The 24,036-nt window shown below is 36.2% G+C and overlaps 3 long non-coding RNA genes across 4 annotated transcripts in view; 2 read left to right on the top strand and 1 right to left on the bottom strand.

Moving 5' to 3' along the window:
• Positions 1-18,495, top strand: part of LOC147835051 (uncharacterized) — a 46,006-nt gene extending 27,511 nt beyond the window's left edge. The window contains exons 2-3 of the long non-coding RNA XR_015501105.1: positions 14,115-14,795; positions 15,672-18,495. This is a non-coding gene — a long non-coding RNA (uncharacterized LOC147835051). The remainder of the gene's footprint in view (positions 1-14,114; positions 14,796-15,671) is intronic.
• Positions 1-21,942, bottom strand: part of LOC141376353 (uncharacterized) — a 36,360-nt gene extending 14,418 nt beyond the window's left edge. For both annotated transcript variants that reach the window (XR_015501109.1, XR_015501108.1), the window contains exons 1-2: positions 21,887-21,942; positions 20,908-21,104 (exon numbers count right to left, since the gene is read on the bottom strand). This is a non-coding gene — a long non-coding RNA (uncharacterized LOC141376353). The remainder of the gene's footprint in view (positions 1-20,907; positions 21,105-21,886) is intronic.
• On the top strand, positions 7,399-8,744 carry LOC137490373 (uncharacterized). The gene is made up of 4 exons (XR_015501092.1): positions 7,399-7,530; positions 7,706-7,791; positions 8,104-8,146; positions 8,244-8,744. It is a non-coding gene; the product is annotated as an uncharacterized LOC137490373 (long non-coding RNA).
• Positions 21,943-24,036: the final 2,094 nt, after the last annotated feature.

Raw genomic sequence — 24,036 nt, 5'->3', positions numbered from 1 at the left:
GTAATATTCCACCCACATTGTGAAACTTTGATGACTCTCGCATGACTCTGTAGTTGCTGGTTTGTGTTGTAAAATGAAAATAAATGAATCAGGAACTGGATCAATTTAACAGCTATGGCAGGGTGACGTGTGTCGCACTTCCCTTGAATTATTGACATTTATTCTGTCTCACATTCTCTACTGTGATTCCAGAATTCGTCATGCCGGAGGGAAGTTTCAGGGAACATCATGTTCAGTATTTGTCAATGTTACTTTTACAATCAAGTCACTTTAAAACAATGAACTAAATGTGTTACTTAATTACTTTTTAACCCTTTAACTACTCCACCAAGAAAAACATGTTTGGATTGCACTCAATGTATTTTTTTACACATACCATACAATTTCTAAATTATCAGCCTCTTTCAAATGGTTCATGTCAGTTTTTGGTTAAAGTATCGGACTTAACACATATATTATGAAAACTCAGAAACATGTAAAGTGTGGGACCAATTTATTTTCAAAAATATTCACAAATATTCAAACAAATGCATCTTGTTTAAGTGTGCCATAAAATATTTCAAATTCTCATTTAACATGTTTTCTTGTTTTTTGGGATTTTCTTTAAAAAAAAAAAAAAAATCAAGTGTAGTAGTGCAACAGGATTATGTTTTTTGTAAACCATTAATGCTGCATGTGTAAACCATTATTTAACAGTCATTTTTTAAAACAGTATAAACATGGTCAACCGTTTGGTAAAGGGGCTGATGGGGTTCACACAGCAGAAGCGCAGCTCGGCGACACACCACGTCGTGCCACGCATTCAAGAGTTCTAAATAGGTTTCTATCAGGGTACACACACCAGCCCAGCCACGACCCAGGACACTGTTTATATTTCTGCCGCGACATCTGAATAGTTTGATTTCAAATAGCATGTAAATGTGCGCGTCCGGTGTACGATACTTTCAACTGTCATGTGCGTGCTGTGTCGTGGCACTGAGCGGTGCATCTGGTGTGTGACGCCCTTTAGAGTTAAGAAAAGTACACTCAAAAAATTATTCTTGCTGCTTGTTCAAATATTCAGTCATTTATTTTCCTTCGGCTTAGTCTCTTATTTATCAGGGAAGAATACACTGTTGATCAGCTTCAGTTTTAATTAATTTGTATTCTCAAAACTAAAACACAAGACAAACTCAAATAAAAAGTCATTTTCAACCACAAATTTAAATCAGACCAGCAGTACAAGAATGAAAATATTACAATGTGATAAACCAGTTGAATCATATATTCAGAAACAAAACAAAACAAAAACTAACATTGCTTTAGCATCATGAAAGTTTGTATTTAACCTTTAAACATGTTCCTTTACAGCTTGAGTAAGAACATATCGACTACACAACAAACACAAAACCGTTATGAAATAAATAAATGAAAGTAATCTGACTTACCATTCAGAATCTATTTGGTGAAACTCGGCACCAAAAACTGCTTTTATAGACAACCATAAACATTTCAAAAACATAACAGCTTCTTAAAAATGAAATTAATTTTCAAACTACCACTGCAGCCAAAGACTGCAGCCAAAATTAATTAATTTAGTGAGAATAGACAAACGCATCATATTGTAATGGTACCAGAGTTAATATACTTAAAAAGTAATGCGTAACAGTATTAGTTGCTGTCAAAAGTAATGCAAATTGTATTACAAATTGTATTACCAGCAACTATTCCGGCATGTTTTACGCTGTGGATGCCCTTCCAGTTCCAGCCACAACCAAGCACAGTAAAACACACATTCACATTCCACATTAACACACAATTATTAACTACCATCAATTTAGTTTACCCAATTGTCCTATAGTGCATGTATGAGGACTGTGGGGGAAACCGGAGCATCCGGAGGAAACACACGCGAACATGGGGAGAGTAAACTCTACATAGAAATGCCAACTGGCCCAGTTGGGACTCAAACCAGCGGCCTTCTTGCTGTGAGGTGACAGTGCTAACCACTGAGCTTCTCGTTTGTTCAGACAACTTATTAAAAATAAGCTGAAACAATAACAAAATTCATAAGATGTTTTTAGGACAACATGCTTGTTTTATGTTCAATCCACTTAAATTTGTCAAAACAATTAAGTTAACTTCATTGGTTTTTGTTGGACAATATGAAGACATTGCATGGAACCCAGCATTTTCTATAATGCAATTTAAAAAATCTTTTTTTAAGACTAGATTTATTGAGATAGGTTCAACACTGCTGATGTGCACGTGCAGAGATTTCCAGCAGAATCCCCTCTATATGAATCCTCACTCAAAATTTTATGCCAAATGCATCATTCATTTGAGGGTAGTACAACAAAAGCTACTTATGGAAATGCTCCATTATTAATGCTACAAGTGTGAAAGAAGATGGAAAAATCACTCCCCTATTCTAAAAGTGGTCGCCGGCATCAAGGCGGCGAGATCTCTTCCTCTTTCAGGTCTGTATTTTTCCATCTATAGAATGACCCACAGGACGGCTTCTCTTGCTCCCTCCGGTCAAATATATTAAACTCGCGCATTCGCTGTAGACACAGAAAAACCATTCAATAGCTTTTAAAAGTCCCTTGTGAATAGTACCAGTCACACTGCTGGCAGGAAGCGCATGGATCATATTTTGTAATGCTGCGGTTTTGAGTCGAAGTGACACTTTGGTGGGATGACCTCACTGAGCGATTCTGTTCATTATCTGATGTTTCTGCTCTAGGCTGTGAACCATCTTCTACCATCTTCACCAAAAAGTCAAAGCCAACAGCAAGGCTCTGTATGAAGTGATGTGTAAAATCTGATTTGAATAAACATGCTTGCAGCAGACGTACGGCCAAATGAACAGCTGGTTATGCAAAAATAGGACATATTTCTTTGAAAGAATATTCCTGTCAACCAATCACTGCATCACAAATCAAATCCTACTGCTAAATCAAGATTTGTATTTATTGCTATTTATTATTTTTTTTTATTTCTTTGAGCATAATTTTCTGTCTTGTCAAAAAAATGCTAGATTAACAAATAATAATATGTTTATCCCATTAAAGTACTGCTATACTAATTATATATACAGTTGAGGTCAGAATTATTAGCCCCCCTTAGATTTTTTTTTTTTTCCCCATGATGTTTAATAGAGTAAGGACATTTTTGCAATATGTCTGATTTTTTTTTCTTCTGGAGAAACTCTGATTTGTTTTATTTTGGCTTGAATAAAAGCAGTTTTAAATTTTTGAAAGCCATTTTAAGGTCAAAATTATTAGCCCCTTTAAGCTATATATTTTTTTGATTGTCTACTGCAGTGATTCTCAAAGTGGGGGTCGGAATCCCCCTGGGGGTGTCAATGAGGCGCGTGGGGGAAGGGGTTCGCTTGGTGATTTCCAAAAATGGAAAACCTGCAGAATATAAAAACTAGGGCTAATTATTTGTAACTTATACCTAATATTTAATAGTTACATAAAAAAACATGCAAATAAAATGTCAATGTCAAAATGTCAGCTTTTTAATTTTCTTTCCATTGGATTGCGACCCCTGTTGTTATTATGCTAGATTAACATCACAGAAATAGCGTTAGTTGCAGCAGATGTTCAGTCGTGGCCTTTTTTATTTCATGTGAGTGCCATACAGGTGTCAAACTTTAACAATCTTCAACAATCTACAAGTAGTTCCAAGTCTACAAAATCAAACCAAGAATAGTCTTGTACTATAAACATTGTGCTCACTATTCTCAATAAGATGTATTTTGAAATAACAAATGAATAATGATTAAAAAAGAGACTGTTGCACTTTTTTTGTTTTGTCAATAAGCTTGTTTATATAGTTCCTATTAGTGTATGTGCACCATTGTGCAATATTAGTATGCTTATAACCACCTCCAAGGATAGAGCGGGTCGCGAGTCACTGCTGTTGTTATTTTAGTGGTCGCGGCCTGAAAAGTTTAAGAACCCCTGGTCTACTGAACTAACCATTGTTATACAATAACTTGCCTAATTACCCTAACCCACCTATTAACCTAATTAACCTAGTTAAGCATTTGAATGTCACTTTAAGCTGAATAAAGTGTCTAGGAAAAAAAAAAATAAATAAATATATATATATATATATATATATATATATATATATATATATATATATATATATATATATATGTAATGCAGACGTCATTAACTTTAGTGTGCAAAAAAATGCATATATTAACAAAATACATGAACTACAATCAGTAATAATAAACATTTACACAGGAAAAAATAGAGGGATGAACACCATACACAATATGAGCAATTCATGTTTCATTTGGCTGTTATTTTACATTTATTTCTCACAACTCTGATTCTATAACTGCAGCTTTATATTTTAGAATGCCGTTGTAGCATGCTATGTTACATAATTGTGCCTTTTTATCTCAAATTACCTTTCTTTTGGCAGAATTATGCAGTTGTTTCACAAAATTGTTTCCAGCAGCTTGTTCAATCTATGCCAAAAGGAAATGAAGCAGATCTGAAGGCCAAGAGATTCAACCTGGTAGCAAGGTTTACTTAATATAATATAAAGAACTCCATTGCTATCTAGAAAGTAGGTGTGTGTGCACACCCTGTATTTATACATCGTGGGCTCCAAATGTCCCTACAAGTATAGCAATACCAGTACAATTTGACCTTATGGAAATCAGATTTTTTATTTTCATAAGGAAATGTTTATATATATATATATATATATATATATATATATATATATATATATATATATATATATATATATATATATATATATACAGGCCTGGATTGGCTAATCGGGAGGACCGGGAGAATTCCCGGTGGGCCGGTCCGTTTTTTGGCCGCGAGGGCCGGTGCGATGCGTTCGGTTTGCGATGTCCGAATGTCTCGAACCGAGAGTCAGTCAACCAAGATTTCCCAGTATTTCTCTGTTGTATTTGGGCCTTCACAATAATTAAACCCCGAAAAGCCAAAGCAAAGCACACACTAGCAAATAGCTATGGTTGAAAAACCTGTTTTATAATGATTTGTTCAGCTGTAGTTTGAAACATATGCAGAGAAAATGTTGTTTTTCTCTCTTAAGGACTTATTATGCTGTCTCTGTTGCCACCTTGTGGCAGAACGTCAACTGTATTTGCTCTGCTCAGTATGACAGGCTAATGGCCAGTAACACGCTGAATCTCTGAAATTAGGAATATTCAAAAAAACACACTTTCCTTATAAATAAACTACATAGTTGCAATCTAAACCACTTTATTACCTAAAAAAGCCTCAAAAGTACATTATGTTGTCCAACAGCTGCAATATTTGTGAAACTGAAGACCTCTGCTTGCCACTTGTGTGGGCGGAGTGATACACAAGGGTGAAGAGGCTGTACGAGTGCTGATATTGCGTTAATATCTCACGGTTATCAGCCAATCAGATTTAAGAACCAGACAGAACTGTTCTTCTAGTCTGGTAATCTACTCTGTAAAAATCATTATGTCTATGGGAAATCTCCATAAAGACAGCTGTACATGTATTATGTGACATATCAGGACACATCTATATAATAGCATGGGTATGACACAGGTATTTCAAGAAGGTGGTGAGATATGAGGACATTGCTGATGTCCTTATTTCTTAGAAAGTTTCTAAATCACACAGTATTAGATTTTTTTAAGAAAGTAAAACTGCAGTTTCCAGTGAGGGTTGTGGTTAGGCACAGGGTGGGACCGATACAAAAGACAGTTTGTACGGTATAAAAACAATGGAAACCTACACAGCAAATTCATCTGAGTTAAATTCTCGGTGTTGAAGCATTTCAGAGTAAAGTGTTGACGTTAAAGAGTTAGATTTTGATAAATGAATATAATAAGAGTTAGAATTGATTTTATTCAGTGCGAAATCAAGGAGTTATCTTTTCAACACTTGGTGGTGTTTTTTCCAACATCCGGGAATTCATGCAGCCCCAGTTACTGAAGAATTTTCCAGACGCCATTTTCCATCTGAGGTTTAGAACAGCAACTGGTGAGTCAAACTACCTAAATGTTGGTATTTTACTGACTTTCTCTAAGGAAATACAGTTGTAAACATATTGTTAAGTTAATAACTTTAGAATGGAGTGACAATTTTAATCTTCTGCGGTTCATTCATGGTCGTTTGTGTATCTAGCTTAACTGCATTACTGTTCACTTCTTTTCAAGAATGTTTTTATATATGCTCACGCATACATAGTGCATAAAAACATCAAATGTACATGTTCAACACAGTTCTGTCACGCTTAATGCCATTTTGTGCGTTGTTACCCATCTGTAAAATAAAATCGACACTTCTCCTTTAATTCGAAGCAAACTAGCGAGGTAATCCCCGGAGCAGCCTAGCCTACTCTGCCCGGATGCTAACGGCAACACAGGACGGTTTCCATACGCTCTGGAGAGTTTCTAAAACATATCTGGTGAGTAAATGAACATATACTTACTAAAAGGCTTCCTGACTAAAACATATGATTGTTTGTTATTCGTGTACGTTAATTTGGTTATTTTAAACACCGCGGCCCTTTTAAACTGGTTCATTCGTGGCCGTCCATAACGTTATACCGTTAGTTCATAGACTCGCGTGATAACGTACGCTTGAATTATATTAAGTGTTGACAACCATTAAAGTCGGAATGTTAACATTAATGTCTTTAAATGACCGCGTTTGCGCTTTCTCAGACATTTAAGGTTACAGAAGTCTCCCGGAAGTTGCGGAACTAACGTTAACGTTATCCCGCAAATGCACAGAGACTCCCAGATGCCCAAGTAGATGCCCGCAAATGAATGAATGATAATCTCCCGGAAATCGCGCGTCTCCCGCCCGGTCATTAAACACTTTGCACACCCCTCTCCACCGCATCCCTCCCAGCTCTTCAGGTACGTCGCGCGCAAGTCACCCCCACCGCTCTTTAGGTACGTCGCGCGCAACTCATCCCATTGCTCTTCAGGTTCTCATCTCTCTCGCTACCTCCCGCAAATCAACTCTGTATCCCCCGAAAATTACTTTTCCCAACTCGGGATGTCTGACGTTAGTAAGTTAGGCTATTTATGTAGTCAGGAACATCTTAGTCAAGCTTTTTCTCCCGCATGATATTGTGTTTAAAACTATAGGCTAAACTTAGCATGTACTGTACACAACATTTCCATTTTATTAAAGACAATTTAGTGCGTTGTAAACAGCCACCTGTCTGTAAAATTAATCAACTGATTCATATTTGAGCAGCCTAATGATGATACAGGTTTGATTTGTAGATTTATTATCAATAATCCACATCTGAATCAAAAGATATCTGAAAAAGTGTAAGGCATACTTTGTGATGTTCATCTCTCCTTTTTATCTGAAAGTTATGCATATGTGTTAGATACTAATTTTTTGTTGTTTTTTTAACTGCCACAGTTCTCTATACAATAACACAAGACCCTGTGACGGTGGCTGATTAGAGACGGATGGTGTATTTCCAGAGTTGGTGAAATGACCAAGCACACCTTCTTGGTCATATGTGGTGATAATAATGAAGGTATGTTTGATAAAGTTCTGTACTTGTTTCACATAAGCTGAGAGGGTATTAGAGCATTAGAGAATAACAAATGACATGAAGGTGATAAGTTTTGTATTGTGGGTGAACTGTTACTTAAATAATGTTTTGCTCTTTGCTTTGCACTTTTCCTCTTCTGCTTATCCTAATATTTTAGATTATATTTGGACCTGAAACATCTGCTAGACTCCAGTAAAGGTGGCGTCAATACTGGACCTGAAAGGGCCTAACAAGTTGAATCATGTAAAGAAACATGCACGCGCACACACACGCACGCACGCACACACACGCTTACAGAAAACTGTTGTTTATGAAGTTTATGAATATTTTTTACACTGTGGCCATTATTTTGGGGAAGTCAGCATCACTAAATGATATAAAAGATTTTAAGCTCCTCTAAATTTTGCTCCAAGTGTTGTGTTAAATTCAGGATTCTGGACAGACAGCTGCCTGTTTTTCCAGTTCTAGTCATAGTGGTTAACCTAATTGTTTTTGGAGATCCAACAGTGATATATGTGTTTTTTCTACTTTTCCATATCCTGTCACCTCAACCAGCTGGGAGAGTCAAGTTGTGGATCATCATGAAGATTTTCAAAAGGTGAGTTTAGATTTCTTGAATGTTTTATTTACTTTAAATGTTCTTTTAAATATATCATAGAATTTGATTGCAATTTGTATTCAAACATTTTTCTTAGTCATGCTGGAGTCTTGAAGAGTTCTTAGATGAGCATCACCCTATATCCGTGCATCAGGAACCACCAGACGAGTGATCAGCAGCTACTACTGTACATCGTCATGGATAAAAAGGTCATCCTGTGGCTGGGAAGCACTTCATTCACAGGACATGCTTGATGAGATTTCCTAGCTCTAGTTTGTTTTCACACAAGTTTACAGCATTTATACCTTCATTTAAACTGCTCTGTTTGATATGGAGGACCAAGGAAACACCCGAAGTAAAAGATTTGCACGCCAAGTTGTTTAAAATGCAATTTCACAAGAAAACTATGAGTTCAGGAGTAAACTATGAGTGACGCTATATTGAGCTTTCAAATTGCTCTGATAACACATCAAGTTTGGACCAAAGGACTGAAACAGCCTTTTTGAGCACTGGTCATACATATTTTGTTGATACTATACTATACTTTATACATATTTTATATTTTGATACTGTCTGTACTAATAAAACATTTAAAGCATATTTGACATTGTTGCATTTTAAAAACTGAATGAATTGTTGAAGTGGTGAATGTTTTCAAATAAAATGTTTTTTCTTTTGTAATTTACAGTCTATTTTAACTTTTTACCATATTTACACTCAAGAGAGTTGAATAAAATAACAATATATTACACCAGGCGGTGTTAAATATAGTTACATTTTTTAACTCTGCCCAGAGTTAAAATTAACCCTTACTTCGGTGTCAATGTGCCAACCCTTTTGAAAGTGTTGATTTAACTCTGTTTTGAGTGGACCCTATGAGACACTTTCAAAGTGTTGAAATTAACACCCATAGAGTTGTTTTGGGTCCCCATATTTTGCTGTGTATGTAATGTCCCCAAAATAAAAAAAACAAACGTGTGTGTGCTTGTGTTTGCACGCGCGTGTGTGTTTGCGCGCGTGTGCGTGTGTGTATGTGTGTGTGTGTGTACACACAATAGTGCTTTCATAAATTCACATGTATATATATTTTTTATTTGAGTTGAGTGCAGCTGTTTAGTATGGAATCTGCTCCAGGCTGTCTTCACAAACACAGCAGCTCAAAGCCAACATCAAAAACAGTTTATTGTGTATATTTTAACAGACATGTTAAAACAAACTGCAGCTGAATGCAAAGCATGACTCATACAAGCAATAGTGGCATGCGCAAAACACATAGTGAGGCACAATCTTAACCTTTCTTGAGTATTATTTTCTTATTTTATCCACTTCTGTCTGAATTTTGCTTCTGTTTTTCAGATTTAGGGCTATACTGATATAAGCATACAGCGACAGAGAAATATGAAATGTTTACTTAAAGGGGAAATGAAGCACTCAGTCAAGTTTACCTTATTTTGTACATTGTATTCTACTTTAATGAAAATATATTAAACAAACTCAATTAATGTAACCATTCAGCAGAAAACGGCATGTTTTACAGTAGATTTTAGACCTAGGGCGCAGCCATCCTGGAATGTTGCTGTGTCTGACGTCAAGAGGTTGGTTCCGTTCCATCCGCTATCGCTAACGAATACAGTGGAAGTAAAGGAGACTGTAAAGCCTAATTTAACCCAATGTGTGAAGTTTTGAACGTGGAGCTGCTGCAATTACAAGCATCAGATGTGTGTCTAATATAAAAATATATATATTTATTCTATTTTTTTTCCCCCTTTTAATCACCGATCGTTTGATGTGCTTTGTTCCACTCTCTGTATTACACTGCCTGACTGCCTGTCTGGGTTTCCACCATGATTGTAACGGACTGAACACAAAGATTGGACAGCCTAATTCAACCCAATGCATGAAATTGTGAACGAGCATCACAGAGCTGCTGCAAATACAACAAATACAAGAATTTAAGTGTCTTCAGTTGTGTTTTTTCTTTTGTTAATACTTTTCGTGTGATGCTCTGTGGTCCACTCTCTCACTGCCTGACAAGGGGATTTATATTCAGACTAATGCAACGATTAAAATCCTACATGACATCACACTTCACTAAGTCACGTCTGTGTGGGTTATGTCAACACATATTCCCTTATCAAGTCGATCAACTTGATCTCTAAACATGTATGAACGATAAAAACCTGCCATAAGAAACACTGCGCCGATCTTAGTCTAGTTTTGAACACGAGCAGATTTGAGCAGCTGTGGCAGTGAAAAGTGAAAGTACTCACCCACATTACGTCAGTATTAAATCACTCTCTGTATTACGCTGCCTGACTGCCTGTGGTTTCATCTAAGTCTGGTGCTGACGTAATGGGGGCGAGTACTTTCACTTTTCATTGCTATAGCCCTCACCACTTTTCTGTGTTCAAACCAAAGTAAAATCGGCACTGTGTTTCTTATGGCAGGTTCGAGGTCTAAAATCTATAGTTAAAATGCCATTTTCTGCTAAATGGTTACATAAGTCGAGTTTGTTTAATAGATCTTCATTAAAGGGGAATCCAATGAACAAAATGAGGTAAACTTGACTGAGTGCTTCATTTCCCCTTTAAGGTCTGAATCTGAATTTAATACTCTAGCTTAATTACATTGTACCTGACTATATATGTTAAATTATGTACTATATAATTGACATCAAAATTGGCAATGTTTATAGATGGAAGGCAGGCAAGATTAAATTATGAGTCAGAAATATGTACAATGTTATACAGTACATCATAGGTGTCCTACACTATATAAAACAAAACAATTACAAGCAATATTACTCTCTAAAAATATAAAGTCTCTGAACAATCTGAGCCTCTGAAGACTATGAATAGAAAAAAGGAAGAGAAATTTACATATAAAACAAACAGAAATTCAGTGTAAACAACATTTATTATGAACGTCAAGGCTAAACTAATTGATTTAAAGCAATGCTGAAACCATTGGTGTGTGGATAATGCAATATAGAAATGTGAATGTGCTCATGCTTTCTGCATGTTTTGCTTGCTTGATGTTAATTGTATTGAACAATCCACTTTGGAAATATAAGTCACAACACATTTCAGATGTCTTTAAGTACGTCTTATATGTTGTGTTGTACAGTTCGGTGTTAACGCATTTCTAGAATAAGAAACAAAAACCAATTCTAAATAGAATGACAAACTTTTTTATGTTGTCTTTTTTATTGCCAAGAATGCCTGATTATTGTAAAGATTCAAATATTGATTTGGTGATGTCTATGAATATACATGTCTGGAAACATGCAAACCTTTTGTTATTTTATGCCAAAAAAGCAAAAAAAAAACTAAAATCAACCCAAGATGCGTCTCAAATCGCATACTTATGCACTATTCTACGCTATTTTGTAGAAATTGCATATAAACAATTGTATTTTAGATACCCAGATAATGAACTTATTCAATCTTTAAAATGAAGTGTGTTATGTTGGACACTTCACGCACTCAGCGGCCACTGCTTTGCTCACATAGCGAAAGGGGCGGAGCTTTCATGTACTGATGTTGGATTATTTATTTTGGATTGTGAAAGCAAAATTCTTCTACAAGAATTGATTATACTACCTCCCAGGCACATGCACACATAGGGCTCAACCTGTGCAGTGCACATGCCCTTTTTAGTCTTGGATAGAAAGTGCACTTCAAAAATGATCAAAAGTGCCCCCGCGACACACCCCCGCCACCCTACCGCCCTTCAGTAGGCGCGCGACAACACCGCTCTTCAGACCCCCCCAGACCCCCCACACACACAAACACTCTTAAAAAAATTGTATCCTGCACATGCCCATTGGACAGTCTCTGCACGGGGCTGTCACCTCCCAATGGTGAATGTGATTATACACATGGCAGGTATTATTTGGTAGTTTGGTCATTTATTTTCCTAATTTGGCAACCGTCAACCGTCATCTGGGAAATCGTTTTCCGCTTAGTAAAAAAAAAAACTGTATGTTCCATTTGGGACGACACTACATTCATATACTATGCCCAGATACATTGTCAATACATACCCCTGTACACATTTCTGGAGAGCGCGAAATACAACTCATTTTTGCAGTTTTTTTTCGCTAATCCTTGTGTATGCTTTTTGAGACCTCAAATTTCTCACGCAAGTGCCATTTGCGCTTGCTCTTCTTGTGTAAATCCACCAGAGGCAGCTGTTGACTGACTGACTAAATGACCGACTGAAGCCCCCCAACCCACCACCCTCCCTGAACCCACATGTATGTGTTTTCAAAAGCATTGTTTGACCAGCCCACCCCCTTGCCTAAACCCAACCGACAGGGTTTTCAAAAGCAATACAGAAAAAAAGCCCTCATGGCCTACTAGTTTTTACCACATTTTCATATCTTACCACGTTCTCAACTACTTGTTTATTTTATTTTTTGCTTTTTGTTTAACCTGTTTTCTGCAACTGTTCTTCGATTCTTCAAACTCAAATTTAGAGGTAACTCGGAGGTAAGCAGTCAGCTGGTAACACTAAAAGTAACAGAAGCCGTCTGTGGCGTCATAACTTAGTGTTAGTTTTAAAGACGAAATGTAGCCATATGTACCTCTGGCTACATAATTCACAATCTTCAGAAACGTAGGGGTACATATTCACAATGAACATGTGTTAATTAAAATTCTAAATGACAAGATTTTTATTTTTAATATGGAAGAAATGTCATCAGTATATTTGAAAATAAAACAAACATATTTTTTTCTCAAGCACATGACTAACATATAATATAACATATAACATATAATAAATGCAGAGGAATTGAATTTTCAAGCGGTCTTCTATTGTATTTAACCTTGAATATGTTTAACGTAATTGGAATCTAGTCATTTATTTGCAGTTAGGCACAAAATACAAGCACATGTGTATAACGTAATACTTTTTCTAAACATTTAAAGTATAATTCATCCTCAAGTGTTTTCAAACCTTATGATTTTTGATTTATGACCTTTTCTGTTGAACACAAAAAGCATATTGTGAAAAATGTTGGTACCGTAACCATTTACATCTATAGTAAGAAAAACTAATACCATGGAAGTCAATCGTTACCAGCGTTTTCCAGCGTTTCTCAAATAATTTATTTTGTTTAACAGAAAAAATAAACTCAAATAGATCTGTGACAAGTGGAGGGTGAATAAAATGATGACAAAACATTAATTTTTGGGTAAACTATCTCTTTAGGAATCAATTATGTATTCTAAATCTATACTGAATTTAGATTTTAATTAACAGTATTGTTAGGGTTTCTACAGGTTTCATTAGGTCAAATTTAAGACTTGTTAAGACCTTTTTAAGACCATTATGAATGAAATGTAAGACTTGCACAAGGCTAAAACATATTAAAAACATTAAAAAACTAATGTTATTGAAAAGGAAGATAATTATTCTATATTGGTCATTTTATTGAAACTTTTATTGAGGTTGAATGTTACTGATCGGATGGGTGTCAGCCTGCTTGGGTAGCTTTACATGTAGGAAAATAAATACCTGTTTAAAAATCATTTATTACATACAACACAATATTTCAGAGGATTTAAACTGTTTAAGGCCTAAATGTTTGTTAGACATTTTAAGACCCCGATACCCTGATTGTTTATTACTGGTCATTTAATGAATTGTATTCATAAACTAAAAGAAAACTCTCTTCCTTATTTTAGCTTAAAATACTGCAATAGTATATCATACAGTGCAAATTCAGAATCATTTTATGACATTGGTGGTGCCAGTTCTATTAAAGTCAAAGCTTTGAAAAATCATTACAAAAAGACAGGCAATGAAACAAAACAGATACCTAATACTAAATCTAAGAATTGGTTTGGCTGTTGTTGTTGTTTTTGTTGTTGCTATACTCCCAATGTGTAAATTAGACATTGGGTTGACCATAAATATGGATTTATGGCAACTTTAACCCAGTAAATTGTGTGTTTTATAGATTCTTATACATTATGTGCTGAACTAAACTCATCCTTCCTGAGTTTGCCTTGGAGAAGAGACAGCAGACGACACTCCTGAGGTTAAACAACACTGCGCCGGACCACCAGGTAATGACCAAACCCCCTGCTGATAAGCCAATACATCACAGCTGCCAGATCGATACCCACTACGGCAGCGAATATTAGCACTTTAATAAAAGTTATTAAGCACAAACTAGGGGGTTATTTGCTCTGATTAAACTAATGAGGTGAGAATAAATAGGGGGAAATGATAAAAAGCACAAGTGTGTAAGGCTTTCTTTGCATTGATCTCAGACGAGTCTTGTGTTTGGGCTTTTTTATGTTCACAGATATTTTTCTTTTAATTTACACAGTCTGACAACTGATGTTTTTTTTTCCTCATTCTTTTTTACATAGAGTAAAAAACCGTATTGTGATATTTATTTTTTAGGTTATAATGTTTTCGATTGCTGCATTTATTGTACATATATTTAGGGGCTATGGTGATACAAAATCTTTGGGAAAAAAAGGCTGAATAATCTAATTTAACATCAAGCAAATCTAAAAATTATAATTATGAACTGTGTGTGCTGAATCACTATTTCTTTATATTATTTGCATATAGTCAGTGTTGGACAATAATTTGTTACTGTAACAGCATTACTTTTGACAGTACTATTGTCAAATCAAATCAAATCAGCTTTATTTGTATAGCGCTTTTACAATGTAGATTGTGTCAAAGCAGCTTCACATAAATGGTCATAGTAACTGGTTCAGGTTTAAGTGTTTAAGTTCAGTTCAGTTCAGTTTAGCTCAGTTCAGTGTGATTTAATCATTACTGAGAGTTCAAACACTGAAGAGCCAATTCATCGATGCGTAGCTCTACCATTCCTGAACCATGCGAGCCAGTGGCGACAGCGGAGAGGGAAAAAAACATCACCTGATGGGAGTGAAGAAAAAAAACCTTGAGGGAACCAGACTCAGTTGGGCACGACCATTTTAATTTCTCCACTGGCCAAAAGACTTGTGCAGAGCTTCATTCGCCGTGGTTTAGGCTGGAAGATGGCCTCAGCGAAGACTCGTCTGTCCCTGGAACGTCGCTGGAATCAGACTCATGTTCTCCACTCCCCACGACCATCAGCGCACCAGCAGCTCAGGATATGGCCTGGTCCCGGATATGGAATCCTTGGGATCATCCCGTTGCTGGTCTTGGATCCAATCAGTGACTCCGCATAATCTGAGGACCTCGGGATGAGTATCCCCAGGTGAAAATAGAGAATAAAGAGAATAATTAGCGTAGCTGCTGTTCATAGTGTATATAAGCAAGATGCAGAAGCCAGTGTGGAACCCGCTAGGTGATGCATTGAGTGTATGCTTTACTAAACAGATAGGTCTTTAATCTAGTTTTGAACTGGGAGAGTGTGTCTGAGCCTCGGACGTTATCAGGAAGGCTATTCCAGAGTGTAGGAGCCATGAAAGAGAAGGCTCGACCTCCTTTACTTGATTTTGCTATTCCAGGTACTACCAGAAGCCCTGAATTTTGAGATCTTAAAGAGCGCATACACAATACTTTTTAAATATAGTAACTGTAACCATTACAATATTATGCGTTCATCTGTTACTCAGTAAATTAATTTATTTTGGCTGCAGTCAAGCCCACATCTTTCTGTTTACATCGGCAACGCATTGTCGTATTGGTAGATGCCAACCAAAGAAGACACGTCGAGTATGAGGTGCCAGACTGGATAAAAGTAAAGTGAAAGCAAAGAGACTGAATGCACGCGAGGTACAGTGGGCCGAGTGTGTGTGCAAAAGAGAGCAAGGGACTATCACCGTTACTATTATTAACTACTATTGCTAATTTTGTTGCTTCAAATAAATAAGCACACATTTATCTGTATAACAAAACTGATTGGTTTAGTACACACAGTTACACATTTCTGTTTTGTTTCAGAACACGGTATTTAAATCTCTAGTGTTGTATTGCTCAGGAAAATGCTGCAATATTGATTTTGTTAATATATTTTTATAGCTGTTATACAACAGCAGATTTTGCATTTTGAATATGCACAGCTTACTTTCCATAAGTTGTTGACATACTACATTTAATTTGTGGTAACTTTGAAAATTGCTCATTTTTAAGCAGCTGTTATCTTTTTGTTTTGTTTAAAATGCATACGATGTATGGTCTATAATAGCAGTTTTTTTTTGGTGCTGAGTTTCACCAAATATATTCTGAATGATAATTTAGATTACTTTTATTAATTTATTTTATAAAGGTTTTGTGTTTGTTGTTGCTATTTTCATACTCAAGCTGTAAAGTATCAAATACAACAACTTCTTTATCACGCTGAAGCAGTTTTATTTATTTATTTATTTATTTATTTATTTTCTGAATATATTATTCAGCTGGTTTATCAAATCATGATATTTTCATTCTTGTGCTGCTGGTCTGATTTAAATTTGTGTTTCAAAATTTATTATTATTTAAGTGTGTCTTGTGTTTTAGTTGTGAGAAAACAAATGAATTAAAACTGTATAGCTGATCAACAGTGTATCCACCATGCAGCTCTGAAGTGATGTTATAAGAGCATTAATAGGAGCATTAAAAATGTTTTTGGTAAAGTAACTCAAAAATTACCTTTAACAGTAATGCATTTCATTTAGTGTAATCACTAAAGTAATTGAGTTATTGAATGAAGTTACTAGTAACTTTTTTTAGTAACTAGCACAACACTGCATATAGACAGCAGCACATTTGAAATGTAGACAATGAAAATGCTGATCAGTATTTTATTCATTTTCTTTTATGCTTAAACAACCATTGTTAAATGAAAATACGCAAATATCTACATTCCTGGTGCTAATTTTCTGTGCAGCACAAAAGCCTAAACATTAGACAAACATCAACAGGTGTAGACATATTCTGTATGACAGAAAGTATTATTAATTTTGCCTCAGCTAATATACAGAATCAGCCAACTCACATTATTATCTACGTTAATATTAAAGTAATTGGGATATTTATAATAGTAAAAAACTGCTAGGGTCAATATTATTAGTCCCCTTAAGATTTTTAAAACCCACTATTGTTCAATGATTTACCTAATTATCCCACCTTGCCTAGTTAACTTAATTAACCCAATTTATTTAGCCTTTAAACTGCACTTTAAGCTGAATAATATACTATAAGCTGAAAGTGTCTTGCAAAATAGCAGGTGAAATATTATGTACTGTCATCATGGCAAAGATAAAAGAAACTAATTATTAGAAATGAGTTATTTAAACTATTACGTTTAAAATGTGTTGATAAATCGCCTCTCCATTAAACGGTACTATATTCCTAATCTTTTTTTGGACACAAAGTCTGAAACTGTACTGTGTTTTCAGCAAGAGTTAAACTCAGGACATCAGATGGGTCAATTATTCATACACCCCACTGGGATAGAAAATAATCAATGTTGAAGCCAATTTCCCTGTGTTGACCCAGAGGTAATTGGGTATGAGAGGCTGGGTGACATGGGCTGTCCCGCCGTGCCCAGCCAGAGGAAATAGAATTTTGTTTGGCGACTCCGCTGACAAGATGTCTGTCCCCGAACTCACATACTCATTTCATGTATATCACAGGGGGTCAGCGTTCATTTGAATTGTAAAACAGTCCCATGGTAATGAACGCTCTTGTTGCATTCAGTTGAGAACACTGTAAGAGTGGGTGCTGGAGACAGACGAACTAAAATAAGACTGAAATGATGAGAAAGGAAACAGAAACATCACATAATTCAGATTTTAAGCACATTTTAGAGAGCTTTAGTAATAAGGATGCAACAGTTATTTAAATAAAATTTTATTTAAAGTATGATGGTGTTTGCATTGGTCATTTTCTTTACGGCTTATTCCCTTTATTAATCCAGGGTAGCCACAGCGGAATGAACCGCCAACTTATCCAGCACATGCTTTACGCAGCGGAAGCCCTTCCAGCCACAACCCATCACTGGGAAACACCCATACATACTCATTCACTCTCGGACATACACTACGGACAATTTAGCCTACCCAATTCACCTATAACACATCTTTGGACTTGTGGTGGAAAACCCACGCGAACACAGGGAGAACATGCAAACTCCACACAGAAATTATAACTGACCCAGCCGAGGCTCGAACCAGCGACCTTCTTGCTGTGAGGCGAATGTGCTACCCCCTATGCCACCACATGGCCTGAAATAAATTCAATTTGCTAAAGTGATTTTATGTACACACTGTACAAAATCTGCTAAAAACAGTTTACATATTTTGTGCTTACTTATTTACAACAAAGTGACTTTTATTGATATTTTAGAAGTTAATTCTAAACTAATATAGTGTGTGGCAATAATATACAAAAAAAATATTTCTGCTTAACTTTTCTAGTCATCTGAGCTTACTTCAGTCAAACTGACAAAAAATACATTAAACCTGATTAACTTATCGCAATATCACAATTAAAAAAATTATCACAAATAAAAAATATTGCAATGTATAATTTTTCCAATATCGCGCATTCCTAGTACATATACAGTATATAGCCCATGACATAACAGAAAATATACTGTCAGTTAATTACCAGGCTTTTGTACCATAAATTACAACACCAACCCAAACAATATATTTCTTCAAACTAATAAAAACGTCAATAAAACACATGTGAACACTTTAGTTTTGATCACAATTCATGTGATCAAAGGGAGTCTAAGGGAGTCTAACAGTGGTGGAAAGAGTACTGAAAAATCATACTTAAGTAAAAGTACCATTACTTGCTTAAAAATGTAGTGCAAGTAGAGTAAAAGTATCTGTTGTAAATATTACTCAAAGTATGAGTAAAAAGTAGCCCTTTTGAAAGTACTTAAGAGTAGTGAGTATTACACTATAAAAAGCTATCACAAATAACAAATGAAATGACAATGACATTTGGTTGATTTTACGTTGTGTTGGTAAGTTTTATAAGCTACAAACGCCTATGTGCTCAAGTAGAGGTAGATTCAAAATGGTTATCACTGTGTAGACTAAAAATGTCAAAAGAAGTAGCTCAGAAGTGCATCATAAAACACCACATTCATAATGCTTCTTAGTCGGTGACATTATCTTTGGCTGGTATGGAACAGAAACTCTAATAATGGACGGCTGCCTCTCACTTTGGGCTGTCTGTGGTTGCCCATTAATAACGATTGTTAAATTAATGCAGGTTTAATTGTTATACGATTAGATCAGGGGTGGCCAACCCTGTTCCTAGAGAGCCACCTTCCAGCAGATTTCAGTTGCTTCCCATATCAAACACACCTGAACCAATTTATTAGGACCTGAACACCGCATGATAATTACAGGCGTGTTTGATATGAGTTGCAACTGAAATCTGCAGGAAGGTGGCTCTCCAGGAACAGGGTTGGCCACCACTGGATTAGATGGTGACAATAGATACCTTCCAAAGAACTTGTATTGAATGGAATAAAATAAGATTGTAAACAGAAAAAAATTTTGTTCAAGATGCACTGAAAAAAACGTCAGTTGACATCAGGTGACCAAAATTCAATGTCTAGCCAGTGTCTAAGGACAACGTTATTTTGATCACCAATAACAATGTTAAATGACATTAATATTTGGTTGATTTTTGGTTGTGTTGGAAAGTGACCAAAATCCAACATCGATCCAACATCTTAAACCAACATCAAATTGATGTCAGATACTGACATTTATTCATCAGGTATGGCAACCAAAATTCAAAGTCTGATAGATGTCATAGTGGTAACATCTACACAACGTCAATCTGTAACAGCATAAGATGTTGATGTTTGGTTGATTTTAGGTTGGATGTTGGGCATTGACGTTGGCCTGATGTTAAGTTTTGACATCAAACTGATTTTCATTTCCAAACAAAACACAATGTCCCCACGCATTGAGCTACAACATCAATCTAGCAACATGTTGACGTCTTGTGCTTGCTGAGTGTTTAAGGCCATTTTGGTCATCATACAATAAACATCCATCATTTTCTCATCAATGAAATGCATCTAAAAAGTCTCAATGTGTGTAAAGACTTAAGACATCTTCTTGGACACTTTTAATGCTTCCAAACCTTCCAAACTTCCAAAATTATAAATCACATGTCTTCAAGGAGTTCATTATGAGGCGATTTACCATCTACTGTATGTGCAATTTGATTGGACAGAAATCACAGGACCGATATTTCTAATCCCCATAGACAAGAAAAAAATTAAGTAGTGACTGCAGGTTGAAGGAAAGTAGTGGAGTAAAAGTACCGATACAGCAGTAAAAATGTACTCAGGGGAAAGTTAAAGTGCACATTTTTAAAACTACTCAGTAAATTACAATTTCTGAGAAAAAGTACTCAATTACCATAATTTGAGTATTTGCAATTAGTTAATTTACACCACTGGAGTCTAACAATATTTGTGTACAAAAACTGAACAATCAAAATGCAAAAAAAAATGCTTTTCTTTGTTTTGTCTTGTTTCTAGTCCAAAATCAATTAAAAATTCTTAGACCAAGTAAAATATTGTTTAGCTTTCAGTGTAGAAAAAATAAGTGAAAATTAAGAAGTTTCAAGGAAATAATTTGCCAGTAAGTGAAATAATCTTGTTTTCACTATGAAATGATATTCCGACTAGAAACAAGACAAAAAATCCAAGTAAGACAGGGCTAAATTTGTGCCGGAACACACCAGACCCAGATCCAGCACCTCAGAAATCTGATACGGCACCTCATTTTACCGATCCCCCTCCTCAACCGTTCTCCTACCTCGTCCGCTGTTCACTTTCACTTTCTTGCGCGACTCCCCAACCCTCTTCACTTTCATCTGACGACACCCCGACCTGCTCATTTTTGTCCGCGACACTCCTCCGACATCCACCGCACCCCCACTCTACACTTCTGGCGAGACAGCTCTCCGTATTCGGGTAACATGCCAGGTCCGTTACCACGATCTGTTCCAGGACCTAGCAATTCACAAATTAAGCACTGCATAAATTAATATAAATGTTGCATAGATACATACAGTACATATTAATATAAATACAGTGATTAAATACAACTCTGTAGCTCCTGGTCAACTATAATTCAGACTGGATATTGCATATCTTGTGATGTTACTGTTGCGGATGCCAACATTGCGATATCGTTGCTGAAACTATATATTGTGCTGCCCTAGTGACAATGTTTAAAATGACCACTAATTACTATTTTGTGGTTGTTCAGTGAACAACCACAAAACCACAACTCCTTAAATAATAATTTTTCTAAGGCTATTTTTACAAAACCACAACGAAGCCATTAAAATCACTGAACAATCAATGTAATGCAGTCATTGCTTGAAAATGAATCTCCTTTTTGAATAGTAATTTGCAAGATCAGCCCAGAATAGTTTTAAACTACTAAATGTGTCTCTAAATAATCTTTTTAATGTCAGAAGTTGTCAGAGCTGAGATTAATGCTCCAAAATGCCATTCACAAGCATTAATAAATTAATAACACCCATGAATAACACACTATGCGATACTGCTAATTAAAAGATTTGTTGCCGTATACTGCCATAAGTTCTTTAACTTTGACTGCCATGAGTTCTTTGACTTTGAGTTTATTTACTAGTGTTCAAAGCTTCATTTTATAACAAACCTGTTCTTACGGCTCAATCAGATACCCTGTTATTCCACGTTAAAGCCATGATTACAATGATATTATAGTTGTAGTAACACAGTACTAATTACAGTCAAACGCTTACCGCAGCACAGAGCATTTAAAAACCGCAATCCCTTCAGAAGTAATAATCACTAAAATGAATGCAGTCAAGATCATAACAAGTCTACAATCTCGGCAGCAGGTAATTATTACCAAACTCCTCCGCTTCATAGACTAATTAGGATTAGCTCACACACACCTACAGAACTACCGCCCACTGCCTCATTCTTATTCCGGCTATATTAAGATTTCCAGACGCCAGTCGTTTCAAAATGTATATATTTATATACACACAGATTAAGCTACTTCACACTTTCAAGTGTTGTTCATCGTGGTGCAGGTGGTTCATTATTTACAGTTGCCTTTTGGTGCTAGATTTAGAGCAGACATATGAAGTTCTGTTGGGAGAATGGGATTTTCATTATGATGGTTTTAATTGAATTATCCCCTGTATAAATTATTTATATGTTTTATGTGCATGCTTCGCAGAGACGTCTAACCCTAATCATTAAGGCAGCTGTGAAATGATTTTTCTAAAAGAGTGTTTTATATATATCTCACTTGACATGTTTTCGTTTCTTTCTTCTGTTTAGCACAAAATTAAAATATTTTGAGAAATGTTGGAAAACAGTAGCGATTGACTTCCATAGTACTTTTTACCTCCTATAGAGCTCAATGGCCAGGAGTCTCTTAACATTTTTCAAAATAACTGAACAGAAGAAAATAGGAGCAAATAGTGACAAAATGTTTTTTGTTTTTTATTTATTTACTTTTTTGTGTAAAACAAAAATTTGGATCACCTCATGAAGGTCTTTAATGCCTGGAGAAAGATATAAGTACCTGGCAAAAAAGTCTTGTTACCTATCCAAATTTTAGGAACAACACATAAAAACTTGACTTCTAGTTGATTACTTGGTATCAGAGGAGGTTTATATAAAAGGCAATGGCCTCTATAGATTACACTTAGTTTACCAAAATAAAATGTGATCATGGCTTGATTTTTAATTATTTAATTAGGACAGTAGGTTCTGAATTTGCTAAGACAAAAGTCTTGTCACTTACCAGAAATAATGTACAGTATAGAATATTGTCACCGGCTCGGTCCCAGCTATTCCCTTCACTAACCAGCAGAGGTCATCATCACCGGACTATTGACATTACGTCATCCATCTACACTGATTTCAGACACACCTGACGCACATCTTCAATCACATTCCACACACACATATAAGCAGCACTCTCACGCTGCTTCAGTGCGAAGTCTTGTTTTGCCCTGCAGACATTTCTGAGCGTTTTCCCTGACTCTGATTACTTCTTGTTGCCAACCCGGACTGTTTATTGACCCTGTATTTATATTGCCGCCTGCCCTGAACTATTGCCTGCTTTTGGACTCTGATTCTCTGCTGCCAGCCCCGATCCCAGCCTGTTAACCGATGCCGATTTCTAGACACCTGTCTGCGACACCGTACTCTACTGCTATACACTTGAGTATATACTTCTTCTTGTTATATCTCATTTATACAATAAACGTACTGCACATGGATCCATCTTTGTCTGAGCATTCGTTACAGAAGACTTCGCCAACATCGGATCCCGCAGCCATGCAAAAGTTTTCTACGGAACTTCAAGCTCAAGCCCAAACACTCTCGGTTCATCAACAACAACTCACTCACCTCACTCAGCTCACGGAGGAATTGGTGAAGGCATTACAAGGTCTGAACATCTCTGCACAGTCACCAATGGAAAGCTTTGCTTTCAACGCTCCTCCCGGCGAAAACCCCAGTGCTGCACAAAACCCACGATTGGCTCTTCCTGAGAAATATGGAGGTAATCCAGCTAAATGTAAAGGATTCCTACTACAGTGTCAGCTATTTATTTCCCAGCAGCCATATATGTACACAACAGAGAAGAGCAAGATAGCGTTTGTCTGTTCGCTACTCACCGACAAAGCCCTGGAGTGGGCCACCGCCATCTGGCAACCAAGCACCCCTACGTTCGCCACTTTTGCAAGCTTTTTGCAAAAATTTCGCACTGTGTTCGAACATCCTGAGGGAGGTCGCAGCGCTGGTGAGGAGTTGTTAACTATTCAACAAGGCAACCAAACTGCCGCCGACTTCGCTCTTCACTTCCGCACACTGGCCGCCCAGACTGGATGGCTGGATGATACATTAAAGACACTATATCGTAAAGGTC

The sequence above is a fragment of the Danio rerio genome, chromosome 10 (assembly GCF_052040795.2).
Source record: "Danio rerio strain M-AB ecotype USA chromosome 10, GRCz13ab, whole genome shotgun sequence".
NCBI lineage: Eukaryota > Metazoa > Chordata > Actinopteri > Cypriniformes > Danionidae > Danio > Danio rerio.
This window is presented reverse-complemented; position numbering and strand designations above follow the sequence as displayed.